The 19,705-nt window shown below is 39.9% G+C and overlaps 1 long non-coding RNA gene across 1 annotated transcript in view; it reads left to right on the top strand.

Moving 5' to 3' along the window:
* LOC104949238 (uncharacterized) overlaps positions 1-19,348 on the top strand; it is a 69,992-nt gene extending 50,644 nt beyond the window's left edge. Inside the window, exons 3-4 of the long non-coding RNA XR_798784.1 lie at positions 15,952-16,026; positions 19,265-19,348. This is a non-coding gene — a long non-coding RNA (uncharacterized lncRNA). The remainder of the gene's footprint in view (positions 1-15,951; positions 16,027-19,264) is intronic.
* Positions 19,349-19,705: the final 357 nt, after the last annotated feature.

Raw genomic sequence — 19,705 nt, 5'->3', positions numbered from 1 at the left:
CGGAGCAAAATTCAGAACTAAATTAAAATAACCAAACTCCACTACGACAAATGGGCCAAGTAACATCCAAGTACATAACAAGGATAGAGCATGTTCAAGTTATACACACAATTTTGTATGAATGTCAAATTATCTAAAAAAGCAGTTCCTACCTTTAAAACATGAGGCACACGTCCACTAACCCCCAATTTCATTAATATTATAGTAAAAAAAGTACAATAGAGACTCAAGCGTTAAGGTTAGAAAAAAAAACCAACACCCTTAGGTCTGAATATTCCCAAAAGACCGAAAGGGGGTCCATCAAAAAGATTCCGGATTTTTATACTACTTTAACATTCGAACCAAAATCTCATTTGAAAATCCAACTTTACAGGTTAACTTGTGAAATAGATCACATCTATCCTGGTTAGTTTAACACCAAGGAGGAAATATATTTTGGGTTCCACTGTTAACTCTCAACTTTTGTAATATTAAACCTCCTGAAGAGAAACTACACTGAACCTGGTTGGAGGTTCTTTGGTCGCTGGTTAGTAAATCCCCGTTGTTACTTTGCTCGAGGAGCAAAAATACGCTATTTTTGTTGGTAAAGCAACACATTGGAAAAACTCTTACTACTGGGTCAGACATCCAACTAAAAATGTAAACGTAATAAAATTCAAAATTGCGTAATTACTGGGTTAAGATCTTTTTTCTTTTCAGGGTCATCTCTATCCCAAGATTCAAAATTAATTGAAGTACGACACTAATTTATCATCAAAATATTTCCAACGCGATCATTCCTTCCTTACCTCAGAGCCAAAGAGGAAATCATCCGCGCCTAGTAACATTCCCGCTACCTCCTCTTTCACCTCTCCTCTTCCGTTGGTTATCTTGAACTATTTAAATAATTAGTACATTTGTTTTTTGTTCTCCCTTCCCGGCTGTGACGTATCCCAAAAAGTTCAGATAACCTTATTAGTTTTTGTTGTTGACTGCCTCAATATCTCTTAGATACCATAGTGTTAGTCCACGTCATCTGGTAAATAAAGGCGCAGCCAAGCACTGGAGAAGTTGAATTTGCGCTAGAGAGATTAGGGGAAAGCCCCCCGTCCGCAATGACAGATAGGAAAGAGAATGCCAAAAAGGATGCTCAAGCGATACAAAACACTATAATGCTCGCAAATTAAAGAATAATTAATAACATCCATTTGCTACTTTCAATGGATAGAGAAGACACACACCATAAACAAACAAGTATGTCTTTTGGATGGCACCACCAATTATAAACAGGGAGAGTAAATAAAATAAGGACTACTATTTTAGTTTATAAATTTATCCTTAACATATTATACCAAGCGAAACCAATGGACAAATATAGGCCCCCGTATAAAGATAATAAACGCAAAGGATATGCATCCAAGAGTTTTCCCTGGAAAGACGGAGGAGGACCACACCAGGTATGGAGGAATCCACTTATAGCAACCACCATTCTTGGTAATTAGTACTTTGGATCTGTAGTCTTTATGTTTAAATTATCATAATTCCTAGTATCCATGTCGGTAAGTGGTTTTCCATTACAAGAGATTTTAATCGTCCGATCACCAGTTTGGGGAGGTTTCGGGTAAAACATCATGCCCTAATAATTTGTGTGTACACCACGCATCTACATTAATCATCGTATAACAGTTGTACACTAAAAGTAGCTAGTTTATTAAGACCTTCCTCCGCTTCGGTTTCACGGCAGTTCCGCGAAGAGGTTGCGAGGAAGAGACACATTGAATATTTGGTTTACTGGTTCCGAAGTCTGGTTATACGCATCACATAACTGCAATCTCTAAAAGTATCCCTCTTACTAACTTTCCTGACCGAATGGTTAGGTATAATTGGTCAATGATAAAGGTAGGGTAAATAGGTTTTGTTGCACTCCGGATACCACTTTGTGATACCAGATGAAAAATAGCCCTCGTTGGAGGGAACAATCCTTGTTTTTTTAAATATACCAAATTCCCATGGATTGTTTTTTATTCCCTTGGTATCTCTTCAAAGATTTCAACATAATATCTATCACGAAGACAGCTGAAGAGAAACCCTGGTGTATATGGGTTCTTCACATTTCACATGGTCCTTGCTAGATTCATAACAAAGAAGAAAACAAACGCGAATCACTGCCCCTCACAGACCTTACACCAAGAGAACAAGATATTGGAAACGTGGAAGACTACAACAAAGTTGATCACGATGCCTTGCAATGCCAGAAGCTGCCTTAATTTGGGAAATGGACCAGTGCAGAGATTGTACACATGACAACGTTCCTGTTCTGCCCTCCAATGGTCAAAACGTGCCGATGCTGGAGTGGTTGCCGGTGGGTTTGGGACGAGAGTGTCCGGAGGAGAGAGCAGTAGTCCAGTAGCCCGAGGAGGAGCAAAAGGCAGTGAGTCAACCGGAGGAGAGAGGGGCAGTAGAGATATACAGGGAGTCCCGGAGGAGAGAGCAGAGTTCATGCCCGTGGGAGAGAGCGAAGGAGTACATAGCCCGGTAGGAGAGAGCAGGTAAGTCAGTCGTACCAAGAATGCAAGGAGTTGAGGAGAGAGAGTCCAACCAAGTGTCCGTTCCTCGATGTGGTAATGATAGAAGGAGGGTAAACCTGTTTTAAAATTATCAGAAGCCGTGTATTTGCTATTCTCCTACAATCGACCTCGGGCAGACGTTTCCAGCCAGGAGAGAAGCCTAACACAAATCAGTGAAATAGACTTAAAGTGGTAGGAATACCTCTCTGAGAAAGCATTTACCATCATAAGGAATAACATTAAATTAAAAAGGCCGCGGGTAGCTGTATAGAAGAGACAGGAATTGAAGTTTCAGGGTAGCAAGGAAAAACGAGAGCATGCGTTGTCGTACGCCTCTACCGTCGAGACAAGAGGGCAAGAAAGAGAAATACGGTCCCATCGTCCGGTGTTGGCTGTTTAAATAGTACCACCCAGCCCGTACACAACAGCAAACCAAGGTCACCAAATACCCACTTTGCTCGAGCTCCAATCACCCAGCCAGAACCCGGCTACGCATCAGTACTACTAAGAACAGACAGTCCGTTGTTTGGTTGCGATATTCATAAAACAATGAGGCACATATTTGGTATAAACTAATATCACTTCACATCTCTAACCTACGAAGACAACACTGCCCTTTTCTCCCATCAATAATTCATCTTTCATTACAGACTTTTCGAACTAAAGTAACACATTCCTTAAAACGGTGTAATCTAATACTCTTACCAAACCAGTGGGTGCGACCAACCTTTTTATAGCGCTGATGAGGGGCTACTGCTATGCAAAAACAAAAAAATGAGGAGTAAAAAGTAGCTCCCCTTCACAAGGAGACCTTTATTGTTATTCGAACAAGTGAAGCCCCTCATTCCTAGAAAAGGTTGGGGGACCCACCACGAATATTTAAGAGTTAGGTTGATTACAAGCGTGTAGAATCGTTGTTCTACGATGAAAAAGTGATTCTGAAAGAGACAATACGGTATAAAAGAGCGTGTTAAGCAATATGTTTGGAAAGGTGAAAAAGCGATATCCAGAGTCCTCTAGCATGCATAATAAGAAGTGCACACAGGAACATAGAAGACGACCGATGTATCTTCCGGAACTATGCGGGCGCGGAGAGAGCCAGCACGGTAATAATTAAATAACTAGCGCAACCCATGGAAACGAGGGAATTCTCTCTCGCTCTTGCGCAGGAGAAAAGGCGTGAAATCACAGCTGTTTTTCACGTGTCCCTGCAACAACTAACAAATCTTCGTGGGTCATTGTAAAACTTACCTAACGAGTTGGTCGCTTTTTAATACTATAAATCAGATACACCAATTGTTTGTTATTTCTCAGAGACCATCCTTAATCCAAGGTTCAACATACTAACCATTATAATGGTAAGAGAAGCACGCCACTTCATCACCTAGGAGCAGCACGACGAAAATCACTTTTACACGGAAACATATGGTTATAACAACACACAGCTAATCCCCAGTTTTACTGTCAGAAAGGGCTTCGGTCCTGGAAATATACCCCCTATACAGTGAGAGAAACGTCTGGGACATCGTGGAGGAATAATATTTTTGATCCTCATCAACATCGGTTCTCTACTCACCTCTACTCTGGCTGTTACCACCCCGGGGATGCTACGTGGACTGACCATTAGCTCTATCTTCGCTCCCGGGGCTGACTCCTGCTCCTCTCCCGGAGCAGGCCTTGGAGCCCTTGAACTTTCATCTACTCCGGTGTCTGCGCCTTGCTTCTTCTCTAACGGGCTGAAGACTCGGCTGTCTCTTCTTCCCTCCCGGGCTGTACTCGCATGGCCTCGTCACTCCTCGGAACATCAGTCACAAACAGCCCGTGCTATGCACCCACCACAAAGTCTACACGCAGTTTTTTACTAGTCTCATTGGACAGCAAGTGTAAGCTGTGTATGAGTCTGACAGATACCTCGTCGCAGGGCTTCAATTTTCAAAATTGTTAAGAAAGAGCGTCGTGGCGAACTTCGGTCAGCACATACTTGATATAGTGTTTTGTCGTTTCTATCAACATGTTTCAACATTGCGTCGTACCATACAAGATACTAGGGCCAATCGTTTGATGAATGGCAGAAAGATTAGGAGATTGTTCACTAATTTACTGACTATGGATGGTCAGGGAGAGGGAGAGGAAGAAGAAAACGCTCTGCAACCAGGTGTTTTCTTCAGTTATGGTCCAGTCCCCCACGCAAAAGATGTTTGAATTCGTAAGTGAAGCATAAGCAGATATATAAATACAATCCATAATCATTTAGAAAAGAGAATGTAAGGCCTTGGTGTTGATCAAATTATAAAAAAGATTCAATTTCCATCTCAAGGTATGAGCTTTTCAACTTTACATGTTCACTCAGTGAACAAACGCTATTACATAGCTACAAACAATTACGCTCTACCCAATTATACAACGTTGAAAGGATATATAGACAAATAAGAGAATGATCCAAATTGAGTGCATAACCAAAATCCGAGACATAATCTACGACCTTGGAAGTGTGGAACTCCTCATGGTGTTTCCTCGAGCGCATCTGGGGACTCCTGAAGTATATGCATGGAAGAAGTTTGAAAATCTTGCATAAACATTTTATGGTACGGATTAGAAAAATAGGAAAAAACGATGTGATTGGAGGAAACCAAATAAGAGAAGCCAACGATCAAATTGTAATACCGTTGATTGCAAACACTAAAAAAGAAAAGTATTCATTCCATCTACAATACTTTTTGTTTATAACAGAACCAGAGCATCAATTCTTAATTCCAAAATGTTGGGCTGACTTTAATCGTTTCCCCAGTCGCAGGGCAAGTGGTACAGAGGGGTCTAATCCCACGGTTTTCTTTCGCTCAGGAACAATGTAATTGGGTCTTTTCCTCATGCGGCGAGATTAGAGATTTTTTGGCTTTGGTATTTCACCTACACTTGTTTTGGCTTTGGTCGTTGTTGGTAATTATTTCTTTTAGATATGCCCATATTCCTAACACAGTGCCCAGATTCTATCCTCTATAAGAGCAAGTGATATGTATAAGAGTATGGGTGTGGACTGTTTCCAGGCTTTGGGCAATACCCCCTTCAACATAGAAATCTGTTGCACACTCATAACTCTACTGTGCTCACACGATGAATGGATTGTCCTTTTTTATCATCTTGAATGGGTAAGAGTGTAATTAATTGAGAAAATATTTGGATTCACTGGGAGACTAGTGCTTAGGGGGCCTGTACTCCCAGAGCGTGTAGCGCCTTATTTTGCCACTCATTGTAACTGCGGAGGGCATCCCATTCAAATCTGACCATTTTTCTACAGTTAAAGTCTCAGTTTTGCTCCTGGACTTGTCCCTATTCTGTGTTAAGTGCCCCCGGCGGTGTTGGTTTGGGGACATGTCCAAATGCTGAAAAGAACCAGCCACGTCTCATCTCCAATGCCTTGCTGATGGAAGGAGGTTGTCACTCAAAATCTCACGATACATGGCCCCATTCATTCTTTCCTTTACACGGATCAGTCGTCCTGGTCCCTTTGCAGAAAAAGAGGGAGATTATCAGTGGTCTTGTATGTCTTGTATGTCTTCCATTTTCTAATAATTGCTCCCACAGTTGATTTCTTCACACCAAGCTGCTTACCTATTGCAGATTCAGTCTTCCCAGCCTGGTGCAGGTCTACAATTTTGTTTCTGGTGTCCTTTGACAGCTCTTTGGTCTTGGCCATAGTGGAGTTTGGAGCTTGACTGTTTGAGGTTGTGGACAGGTGTCTTTTATACTGATAACGAGTTCAAACAGGTGCCATTAATACAGTTAACGAGTGGAGGACAGAGGAGGCTCTTAAAGAAGAAGTTACAGGTCTGTGAGAGTTCGTTTGTAGGTGACCAAATACTTATTTTCCACCATCATTTGTAAATAAATTCTTTAAAAATCAGACAATGTGATTTTCTGGATTTTTTTTTTTCTCATTTTGTCTCTCATAGTTGAGGTATACCTAGGATGAAAATTACAGGCCTCTCTCATCTTTTTAAGTGGGAGAACTTGCACAATTGGTGGCTGACTAAATACTTTTTTGCCCCACTGTAAGTACATCAGGTTTCATAGAGCTAAAACATTTCAAGTGCTACTCAACTGGCTTTAGATAAGCCAGTCCTTTATTAGCAATTCTTTGTTAGTATTTATATCGCTCAAAGTGGAGTCGAAAGAGATGAGTTTTCAATCTGCGCCCAAATGGGCATGAGGTAGGGTTAGGGTCGCTGTAATACATAGACAAGGCATACATTCTTCATACAACCCAAAAGAAAATACTATTTTGCGTGTCGGATGTAAAGTCACAATATGTAAGATAAGATTTATTGATCCTAAATTGGGGGAAAAAAATGTGTTGTGAGCTTTGTTGTCACTCTACTGAAACTTGCTTCCATCATCATTTTTTTATTTTTGGCTGGTTATCTATGTACTACTTCGTGTGTGTGTGTGTGTGTGTGTGTGTGTGTGTGTGTGTGTGTGTGTGTGTGTGTGTGTGTGTGTGTGTGTGTGTCAAAGTGTTATTCACAACGATAAGTGTGTTTGAGCCTCTGATGTCACACGTCTGTGAGCTCCGCGCCCAGAGGCTGAGCAGTCGGTCGTTTGTTCTAGCCTTGATGGACGCAGGAAGCGAGGGGCAGCCATTTAGCTGCAGCCTGCTTTCTTCCCTCAAACCCACCCGGCCTTGCTGGTGCTGGGGGAATCATAGCCACTCACTACTATGATTAATGACCACACCTGAAGCCAAACTAAGAAGTTTGGGTGTGTATGTGTGTGAAAAAGGAAAGTAAAAAACACTACTGTATGTGGGATGGAGAATAATCGTCTGGGTTTAAAGAATCAAAAGATTGAAAATGAATCGGGGAGCGTTCAGCCTCAAGCAGAATGATCACATTTCATGTACAGCTTTTTATGCACACATAGTAGGGAGAAGCATACAATATGTTGCAAACAAAAGTGCTGGTGTGTGTTTCTCATGTGCACCAACAGCATTATTTCTCGCCTGGCCTTTAAGACTTGGCCTCTCACTCTCCATCTTCTCACTCTTCCACGAACCTTGACTCTGCCAGCCTTCTGAAATGCAATCTCCCATAAAAACCCATCAAATAAAAAATTCATATTGATACTCTCTGCCTCTGCTTTCTCCACCTTTTCCCTTCTCTCACCATCAGCGGTCCATGATGATAAATGACCCACTGTCAGATATTAAAGTCTGGAACACAATAAAAGACCCGTTCTCTCGCCACCCTTTCCACCTTTCAGTTCTCTTTTTTCCATTTTGGGCTAATGTTTTGGGCAATGTTAAATTTTGCATGCAGGTGCTAGCAGAGCTTCTCATCAATAATGAGATGCATAACATGCAACAATTAATAAGATATTACACTTAACATCCTTCATATTGAAAATCTAAACTGTGATTCTAAGTAAGTAGAGTTGAAATCATTTGTATTCTGTAAATCAAGAAAATTATTTTCTGAGCAAAATATTCTCCAATTCCTTCCAAAATGTGAAGATACGCTATTTTCTATTTCATGATATTAAATTATATTAATATTTGTTTGTGGCTTGTTGGCCAGACAAAACATATCATTTTAAGACCTCACCCGGGGCTCCAGAAAAATATAATTATGCCTTGTGTTACTCTTCCTTTACTCTTTTATTGTTTTATTCATTAAAAAAAATAATCGTGAAAGTGCAAGTCCATATAGAAATCAATATGTAAAAATATAATCAACATATTTACTAAAATGTATTATAATCTTTATTTGCATAAACTTCCAATTATTTATTATAATTTGTTTACTGTAAAACACCCTTTGTAAGACACAACAAGAATAAATGTTAGCTGTGCACCTCAAAATTAGCCATGCCGTAGGGGCTCAAGTGAGTGTGTGTGGGCAGTGTCTGTGTTTCCCTCTTAACCCCCGGCTGAGCCTCTGTACTGCTCCATTACCCAGCAAGTCCTACAAACACACCAAACCAGAGATCCTGTCAGAGCCAGACGTCAGTTAAGCACGCGCTGGTCGTGTGCTGCAAATAATCAAGGACTTAATGCTGTGGATGTGACAATGACTGACACACCTACATTTTGTAGGTTGAGCTTTTTAACCTTTAATATTATTAATTGAATAGACTAGTGTTCATTCTGATAGTTCTAAGTGTACCTTTTAACATGATAGTTTAAAGACAGCCTTTTCTGCTTTTTTGGGTTTCCCTTTCCTCTAGTGTGTTTTAGGTTTTTGTGCATGTAAATGGTCTGCAAAGGCTAAAATCCCAAAGTTCCCTCCAGAGGGAGTTTTTCTCCCACATCCATCCATCCCTTGCCAGAAACACCTCTATTGGACTCCTGTGTTTACTTCCGTAACATAGTGACATCAATATGAAATCCTTGCGCTTCTATTGGCTAGCGCTTCAAAACATTGTGCGTGAGGTGGCAGGACATTTCTTATTTTTCCACACTCGTCCTCTCAGCCTTACTATATATTGATTAAAATGCTTTAAAAAACAACCTGTTAATATTAATACGAAAAGTGGTGACACTGGCTCTGTTCAAGGACTCTGCGGTTTAGAAATTGCAGATTTGCAGACAATGACTACAGACTGCATTTAGTAAATGGGAAAACGATTACTCCTACTTCCTTTCATAATAAAGGCTATTCAAAGTAGGGTTTTTAAAGGTAAATGCCAAAAGCAATTTAGCTTTAACTACTTAAAAAACTCTTCTTTTTACATTTGTATTGTATTTGAGATTTTTCCTTGGAATCATATTCATTCACAAGCCCTCCAACAACTCCCTTTTCAAGATAAAAAAGTGGGTTTAAAAAAAGGTTAGCTGTGCTGAATATGCTTAAAACGTTTTTGACAATGTTCAAAAGCTTTGTTTAATTTTTCAAAAGTGTGTTGACCCAAAACTTGTGATTGAACACAACTAGCTTTGATACCAAATTCCAATATAAAATAGATGTTCCATTGGAAATACATTTTTCCAACACACATTTATCAAATAAATATGGTCAGTTAAGGGGAATCTCTTTTGAAATGTTTGGCCTTTCGCGATGTGAGGATAAAAGAATAATCTCAGTTCATCCCATAATAGCTGATTTACAAAGCAAATAGTTCAAAGATTAATACAGATAAAAGATAAAACATACAGTATAGGCAACAATACCATTTCTAGAAAAGAGTAGCATTGTTTGGATTCCCTTCAGCAGCATGAAGAGGGACATTAAGATCTCAGAGATAAGTATGTACATGGATGTGTTTGTGCAACAATGCATGCCCTGCTTTTTTTCCGGTGTCTGTTTTTGACAGGAGCTAAGCGGGAGCTGCTTTTAGAGCCTGTCTCCGTCCTGCCAGCCCAGCAGCATGTCAGCCTGCTGAAAGTTTCAAAAGGATGAGGCTGTTGTCTTCTAATACGCTGTTAATGTATTCTCGGTAGTAGATTCCCTCGCTGGGCCCAAGCGTAAAGTAGTGTCACTGATGATCTATCCCAGAGACAAGGAGAGCTGAAGGATGCCAGTCGTCTATTTTCATTAAGAGTTTTGTTATATCACTTCTGCATTTTACTATCAATTGGTCCCATTATACCATCATCAAGCATGCAGTGTATTTCCTGTGACCTCTTAAACTATATATTTGTATCAATATCAATTCAGACAATTCATGAAACAGACACATTTAGTAGAAGCCGAAGGGCAAAAAGCACTCCCGTTTTTCATCCAGGTCAGGGGAAAAAAAGTGAATGTCTGAAGTGAAAGTAAAGATAAGTGTTTTCAAAATGGCTACACCAGTGTCCCTATAATAGCACAAAAGAGCAAACATTTCACATCAGATGACACTTGAAACTTGAGTTAACAGTCAGACCAATCAGTGGCTATCAACTTGTCCAGGCACCAATTAGACGCCATCATTGATATAAATTACTACTTTGTTGACTTGTGTCCCTTTTGGTGGCAGAGCCTGGTGTTTTTCCACTTCAGAGTGCCATCAGACCTGTTTCTTATTATTTGCTGTATTCTTCGTAGTAGCATATACAAACCAAAATTTGGTGAGAATAGGATTGCTTCCTAGGAAGTATAGAAGAGTCTAAATCTTCTTTTCTTAGCAAAGAAAACCTGCTACTACTGAAAGTGGTCAAAGTCCTGAAGAGTGGGGACTCTTTACATATGTGCTGAAAACATTGCACTTACCAATGGAAATGTGGTGCAGGACTCAACAATTATCTTTGTACAGTAGTTGTTTTGTTCTCGGGATAGATGTGATAAATACTTTGGTTGCAGTATAAATAGGCACTAATATGTTGCTTAAGTCAGTCAAAAATAGTGCATATATGGAATGTAATGAGTATCATGAGCCAGAATTAAGTATGTTCAGAGTACCCGGCATGTGATCAGTAAGTGGAATACAGCACTTAAAACAAGTACGTTGACAATGAAATGGAAAAAGAAAAATGTATCATATTGGATAACGTCTACAACACAATATACTTACTTTCTTAAAAAGGAAGTTAACTAGAAGGGCACTCAGAGAACCCAAACGTCCACCAAGTCTGTTTCCATAAGTGAAAATGATCCAATGTTTGTATCTTCCCGTGTTTCTGGTTGCCTCTGGCCTCTCAAAGCTGACTGGCCACCAAATCAAATGGCTAAATGTTGAGTGAAACCTAGAATCTAAGGCAATATTGGAGACTGAAAAGAGATTCTGTGTTATTCCATCTCCATCTCATTTTAAGAACCTGTCCCTTACCATTTGCAGTGAAAAGTCAGGGGGATAAGGTGCGACAAAGAGTACAAAAGCAGGCATTACAGTATGGGTAAAGCACTGGGACACAGCTCCATTGTGCCAGATAGATTGCAGAAGGTATATAACCTTCAATTACAATGCTAGTTTGAGTATGTTTCTTAAGATCTTTGTGGTGTACGTGGACAATTTGCCGGACAAAGATGGGAGTTTTCATTTAAAAATAAACAAATTGGAGAGAGTTGCTAAAAGAATGTGTTTCGGCAAAACCATGGATCCTTGTGCAACTCAAGGGGAAATATTTCCTTTGTGTTTTTCATGCGTTGCTACCATGCTAATGCACTTAGAGACTTTCTCAAATGGACCTTTCAACTCCATGTCATTTTTTTCCCTTGTGCTTCCTTTGCATGGCAGGTTACCTTTCAAGGTTTTGCTTATAACTCGTGACAACCCGGTTGCTGAGGCAGTTACTAATGTGGTGAAATAGATTTTTACCTTTTCAGTTTTTTCTGAATTATTGAAGGTCAGCCTTTCATGCAAGTAGAAATCTTAAATTATTTATAACTCTGGCTTTCAGTGTTTTTCTTAAGGTCTTAAGTTGAAATGATTTTGATGGATCATACACTAGACTTCATAGGGAGTTTGTTATATACAGTTTGAGGCCCACAGCCTGCCAAGGGCAGACTTTTCCATCGCCTTCTGTTTTAGAGCAGATAATGATTCTCTTTTACTTGGAATAAGATTGCATTTTCTATCTCTCTCATCCTCCATTCTCCCCTCACCTTTACCTTTCCATCCCGCACTCCACCCGCCAACCCCCCACCTCCTCCCGACAGTTGGCCGCGGCTGGCGCTCCCTCCAAGGTGGCGATACTCTATCGCTCCGTCACAGCGCAAGCGAGGGATGAGAGAGAAATCAAAACCACCTTATTTCCCCTCAGTCCCTCTCCCCGTGCCAGATTGAATTTGAGGTTTTTCATCTTCTTTCTCATCTTTCTCTTTTCGCTGCCTCCCTTGGCGTCCACTCAGAATTACCCGCTGGAACCAAGCCGTCTCACAACTTGATGACGCGGTATCATTTATGCGTGTGAAGGAAGATAGTCGCCAGCCTTCACCATTGATTCCTTTGACTCACTTTAAATCCACTGCTGCACATTTGTGGGTTCAAAAATTGTCAATATCAAAATCTATCTGTCTCCTGAATCTCCATGCATGCAAATATCTAAATTAGTTTTGCGGTATTGATGTCCAACATTGGCTGATTTTATAGAAAAAGGCTTAAGCGCCTTCAGAAAACCTTTGATGTTCTGCTTTGCTTGTGTCCATTTGTTTTGCTCATAGTTTAAATGGGTTAGATATCCTCTAATTGCCAATGGGAGACTGTGAAATGCATCCAAATCATATTTGTTTGATAGCACAACATATTCTCATCAGTGCTGCTCAACATCAGGTTGCTGTCAGTTCTTCAAATTTAAAGCATTTTGCTACGTCCAATACTGGAGAAATGTACTTTCAACGTTTGAGACAACTTCTGTAGCAGAATACGTTAATTCCAAAAAGTATATGCTTACTTGGACTCAATCATAATTTAATTGCTTTTGAAATCATTTAGTAGTCATTTTAACAAAGCAGTTTATGCAGCTTTGAAAATGTTTGATGGTCATATTAAAATAATGCCTAGGGGTAAATCAGGCAATGGAACATATTAAAGAATATGTTACTGCCTTTTTAGCCTCAGGTATTCCTTTAGGCAATGTATAATATCTTTCCCTTTATTAATGATCAGTCATTTTGATATATAGTCTGGTTGTAGATTACTCTAATTTGTCACTTTTGTTCAGCATTTGGATTGGATGACCTTTGAGATACACTCACAGTGGATCTATTTGAAGAAATATATTGGATATTTTAATAGTTGACATTTATCGAACTTAATACAAAAATATGAGCGTTTATTTTAGTTCACAGAATGCACAAACCATTTTTCTTTTTGTAGTGCTTTGCCCTTTAGAATTGCAAAGCCATTTACCTTCAGATTTACTTTTCAAGACACGCACACTCATACACTCGTTTTATGAATTCTTTGTGAGACTCTCCTTGCTGATTGCACCTGATTTCAGGAATAGTTACAGATTTATGACCGAGGCGGTCTCATCTAAAAAATCAAAACTGACAGACACATTTGCATTGCGTGCTGATTAAACTACACAGCAGTGTGTGTTGGAGGAGAATATCTGAAGGAGGAAGAAGAAGTATAAGAGGGAAATAACAGCCTTTTTGTTTTACACTCAGGCCACATTATAACCATGAAGAGACAAATACATTGCAAGAATATTTGTGAATACGGACAATATTACTTTTTATGACTTATGGAACAATACACAAAGAAGGAATTGATGAATAAATAAAACTCACCACCCAACATTATTCCCCAAAGGAAGAAATCCCCCAAGGATCCTACATAGTTACAAACAAATGTAAATAGCATATACTCAGTTTGATTCCCATTGTGCTGGATGGCATCAAATAAGTTTACCGGATCATGTCTATTATATTTAATCCTTTTCGAATCAAGAGTAATGTCTGAATCATTAGGTCACAACTTACAAAGTTGATAAGTCCCATCACAAAAGGGTGTTTTTGATAGAAAAATATTAACTTAAGATGTTTAAACTATTTATAGCCAACAAGGGATAGGGTGTTGGATTTGTCGCCACCTAGGGATGTAGTTGTAGATCCATTATTGACCCTAACACCACTGTGGTAGCAATGAAATGAGGAGGTAGCTTGTGTTACAGCAGTTTTTCAAGCGTAAGGCTTAAGCACAACGAAGCACAATGTGGCTTTAACGCACGTTATGAAAAACCAAGAAAGGCCATATCTAGAGCCAGAGTTTGGTTCGTCCGTTCTGTGCTACTGTTCAAAGAAGATAATTCGACGTTTCACGTGATTGTACACTAATGAGGTGTAGTTATGACTATTAGATTTCCAATGCTTCTAACATGTTCCCCTACATACATCACACTGGTCATTTCAACTGAATAATGTACCATACAATCAAAGAGAACTTTGCACTGCAGAAGTAACAACTTGTAAGTAATGCTACTTGTCATGTGTTCACTGAAATAGATTCTGAGTTACTGGATGAGTGTGTTGGGGGCCAAGGCACCTGGCTCCAGCTACCTGAGAGAAATGACTCATCTTCCACTCTGTTGGACCTACTCCCACCCATCCTCCGATCACCCCACCTTTTCATTTTCAATTAGGGGATGGAATATGAATCTGTAATAGGGTGATAATTGTGCTAGCATATTTGCTGTCACCCACCATTAGCCCAGATTAATTAGCCCATTTAGTTTAGCTTAAGAAAGTGTCTGGCTGAGGAATGGGGCCACTGATGGAAGACGGGTGGAGGGAGAGTAGAATCAGCACAATCTGTTCTATATCATAATGCCATCTTTCTCCTGCTTTCTCTCTCGTTTTTTCGCCGCTCTTCGCCTTCCCCGCTTTGCTACTCTCTTCCTCTTCTAACTTTTTTGGTTAGTCTGTTTCATCACTCCGCACTCATCTGCCCTGCTCTCAGCAATATTTTTTTGTCGCGCCACGACTTTTCAAGTGGTTTGTGCGGAGGCTGATTACAGCTTTTACTTCTGTAACTAGCGTACTGCTAGTATCAGCCAGTGGTAGTGGTGTAAACTCCTCTTCTGAAATTATTCTTTTGGAGATCATTAAATCGATGAACAGCGGCTGATATTGGGTTATGTAGCTGCCTTGTTTTGATAAGGAACAAGAATGAGAGGAATAAAAAAGGGTGTTGCCTCTATCGCTGCATCGATTTTGATCTTTTATTTTTTTACTTTCCATTCTGGGTCTAACAATGTAATACTAAAGTGGAGTACACCTTTGAGTGGTTCTTAAGTAGTTTTTGAAATATAGAAAGTATGCTTTTGACATTTCTAGATAATTTCATTAATTATTTTCGTGTCTTCCACTGCTTTGGTTTTTCAATACCCTCTGGTATTTCACATCTCGAACCGGATGACCAAGTTGACATTTATATTTGCCATGTATTGGTGGCTTATACCATGTAAAACACTTACAGTACCAAGATATTTGAGAAATTTGGAAGTATGGATGTTTTTTCTTTTTAAATAATGGCAAAATGGTTTCAGTTTAAAACGTGCCTAAATAGCCTTAGAGTTGGGTGTTCATCATCAGTGTAGTCGGCAGAATGAACGTCAGATTGCAGAAACTCATTTGATTTTAGGTTTGTTTGAAAAATGTTGCTTAATGGAGCTTTAATCGCACTCTCCACCTTGGGATAAGTTGTGTGTGTATGTGTGTGCGGTAATGGAGTAACTTGGCCATGTCACTCGCTGTATATCTCTCAGCAGGCAGTGGGAAACGAGGTCTAATCGGAGGGATATTAAAGTCACAATAGACTGCTCCTGCTATTAAGGCCTGTCAGCCCTGGCCTCCTCTCTCACCTTGATATCTCTCAGTATCTGAATATTTATATGTCTACATTACGGGCTGCTTGCACACTGCAATATGTGCATTTTGCTTCAAGTAATGTTTCATCGCTGTAGCCACTCAGGGTCTTCAAATGTGTTTATGTGTGTCACTCTGTCCTTGCTAATGCAGTCCACCTTTATGTCCTCTATGATCTTCAGGTGCAGTGGGGGCAAGGCTGCTCTCAGGTCAGATCAAACCCGCGGCCATGGATGTGGATGAGGAGGAGAATATGAGTGAGTAGACTGTGATTTTCCTAATTTTTCAGTCAGTGTCTTCCTGTGTGGTCCCTTCTTTCTAAATGTCTGCATGTATATTTTTGTTTCTCATCATTCTGTCTGCACGCATGTCTTCCCTCATATTTTGCCTGATGTGTAATCAGATTTAGAAAAGGTCCTAGCCCATTTGTATAATATAACTTGCAACACTTCCGTGGCTGACAGGGGCAAACGAGTTGGGCAAACAGCCCAAAACTGCTGATGCAATTTCAAAAACGATGCACATTCAAATGTAGCTATATTCACCAACTTGGCAACACATGCTTAACATTTAGAAAAACATTCACCAACTTGAGCGTTTATTAAAAGCGCTGCAGAAACAAAACACTGAAAATACAAAACACTGCATTAAAAAACAAAACGCTGCAATAACCTCAAAACAAACCGGCACACATTCTTGTTTTTATATTTACACTGTTTTTGAAAGCCCAGCGTGTTTGGGGCAGTAGTTGGGCGTTTGCACCTGTCGGCCACCGTACAATACGCCAAATGAATCACACTAATGTATTCAAATTTTAAATCTAACAGAAACTTTGTTGCTGAATACATTTAAATTGGTTCACCTCCATAATAGCAATCGTAACTTACCCTTACCTGAACCAAGACACAGACACACACAAATACACACACAGCCAGGAAACTTAAAGGGAAGAACTAATCATTACATCTGAGAGGCTTCATGTCGTATTACAGATTCCCTCTACCTCCGTATCTCTCTTCAGAAAATCCTCTCAACTGCAGCTTATTGAACTTTAATTAGACATTTCGGTGTGAACTCAGTAACTGAGCTTCAAAAGACACGGAAAGACTTGATTGAATATGTTTCCCCAACACCTTAGAGATTCCGAGCTCACATTCAAAGAGACCTGTCATCCCAGCGGTGCACTAACCTGCAATACAAACGAACAGCTCCTATTGTAGTGACATACTGCGTGTTTGTGCTCTGTTGTTACGTGATAAGACAAAAAAAGCAGATTAACAAAATGGTCTTTGTTGTCTCTCAAAGTCCCTGAAGCCTCCTTTTACTGCCAGTCAAAATATACATTTGAAGATAAAATACAGCCCAAGTTCACTCAAGCGTATGTGCTTAATACCAAGGGAACACCAAAGGAGAACATGAAAGAATCTTTATCTTTTATTTGACAACCTTTGCATTTCGTGACATTCTTTAATCACATGAATCATCCCTGAATCAAACAAGTTCAAATAAAGCTGTGATAAAATATTTCTCCTGTATTTTTAAGATCGTGCAACCCCCCAAGGGAATTTAAACTTCAGCATATCCAACCATATGGGATGATTTGTGTTTTGCATAAATAATGGGAACTGATTACACAGACGCTGGCATGATAATGGCCCGACTGCATGTGTGTGCCATAATTAATGCATGGTGTCATGGCTGTTTTACTCAATGGCTTTTTTCCTCTGATCTGATATTAGTAATATCCCTCACACTTCAAGAAAATATATACGATAAAACTAATTGTACCAATTTTAACTCTGCAGAGAAAGTGTTGAATGATACATTGTCTAACAGAAAAAAGGAACTCCAGTTTCTTTTTCTTTGGTGTGCCATTATATTTACTGTTTTTCTTTCTGTGCAGCATGTTACAGTTTTTCAGTGTGTGATTGCATTTTTCTCGATTGACCTGTTGGTCTCTATACTCCCACAAATATAGCTGTTTTATTGGAGGTATTGATCGCTTGATAAACAATTGAACAATATGCATTAAATGTAATGGACTTCCCACATTTGCAGTAGCCGAAAAGTCTATGCACTCATAATGAAACATAATGAGCTGCAGTGCTACGTGCTGAATATTATAAAACAATTCATTTAGAAAGTCTTCATTTGACTTGCCTAAATTACTCAACTATTGCTGCAGCATATGTGGTGGTTAAAGGTCCTTGGCTGAGATTGAGTCCCTGTCCAACACACATTTAACCTTTCACCATTATTTTCCGCTACTGTTGTGCACATTCCCTCTTTTCCTACATTTATTAGCAAAAATCATATTTGCATAAAAGCAATTTTCAGAATGCAAGCACACCAAAATAAATATTGCATGTTTAAAGTGCAGATACTGCTTGTGAGTTGACGGATATTCAGTTTGTGTTCTTTACTTTAGGCCTTTTTTTATTAGACATGTCAATGTATGCAGATGGTAACGGCATGTCAGTACATTTGGCAACCTATAACACTGTGTTCTCTGAAAAGCTCCATGGGGGGGATCTCAGAGGCGCAGGGTCTTATGAATGGCACCTCATTAGATACAGATCTCTAATTCCTCATTCTGAATACGACAGTCATTCCTTTCAAAATCTCATGTAAAATGGGTGTAAGGCATTTTAACCTCCCACGTGTCACCAGCCAAGACTTTAGGATCCTGCAGTAGGTGGAGTCCTCTCCTCCCGCCTCTTTGATGTATCCTCCTGTTTGCCTGGTCCTCAGCTCCTCCCCCTGCACTCCTCCCCTGCACTCCCTGAACCCAACCTACAATCCCACTCATGCACACTGCGGCCTCTCTTTCTCCTGAGTACCGCAAGGAGTAACCTATCAAGCCTTTGCTGAAGGATGTTATAAATGAAAATTTTTGCCAATATTCCATCCACTTTGCTAACTGGATTCAGTGATATGTGTTCCCCAGTAGAGTGTATTTCAGGAGCCGCAGTTTCAAACTGAACATTTAAAATGTAACTAATTTCTCTGTAGGCACTCAAGCGATTAAAAATTTGACAGAGTGGATGAAGAACAGCTTTGTGTGCGTCCATATTAAGCGTGGATATGTGTGTATTTGTGTGCATTATTGTTTGAGATCAACACTTACCTGAGAAGTACAGGAATTGTTTAATTGCAAATATAATTCTCCCAATTTACCCTGACCTTCAGAATAACAACTTTTTTGTTATGAAGATATATAAACAAGTTCATTTAAAAATCAAAAAACAAAATATAGTCAAACATAGTGACATATAGTCCCTATCCTGTTTTGAATGATGACCGTTTTTAAGAACTTGGGATATCATAAACAACAGTAGATGTACAGATTGTCTCTGACTCTTCGCAGTCATAACAACGTACTATAGGTTAAATGCTCAATACAATTAAAGCTTCTCTTGCTTTCATAAAGGAACACAAATCATTGGTTCAGTTCCAAAGAGTGATAAAGGAATCTATAAATTTTGCATTTACAAGATCCTGCAACGAAGGCGTTGTAAGTTACTCTTTCTGGGCACCGCAGGTTCGAGCAGCACAGATGTTAAGGAAAACCGAAACCTGGACAACGTGTCCTGCAAAGACGGGGTGGGAGTGGCTGAACAGCTCCCCAATGGAAGCGGCCTTGGCAGTCGCAAACGTCCCCTGGAAGAGGGAAACAATGGGCACACACACTCCAAGTTCCGGGCCAAGAAGCGCAAGAAAACGCCGGGGCCGGTCCTGCCCAAGAATGCTCTGATGCAGTTGAACGAAATCAAACCGGGTCTACAGTACAAACTGCTGTCTCAGACGGGACCAGTACATGCACCAGTTTTTGTCATGACTGTTGAGGTCAATGGTCAGATGTTTGAGGGCATGGGCCCCACTAAAAAGAAGGCCAAATTAAATGCAGCAGAGAAAGCCCTGCGTTCCTTCGTCCAG

Source organism: Notothenia coriiceps, unplaced genomic scaffold (genome assembly GCF_000735185.1).
Source record: "Notothenia coriiceps isolate Sejong01 unplaced genomic scaffold, NC01 NC01_scaffold00015801, whole genome shotgun sequence".
Lineage (NCBI taxonomy): Eukaryota > Metazoa > Chordata > Actinopteri > Perciformes > Nototheniidae > Notothenia > Notothenia coriiceps.
This window is presented reverse-complemented; position numbering and strand designations above follow the sequence as displayed.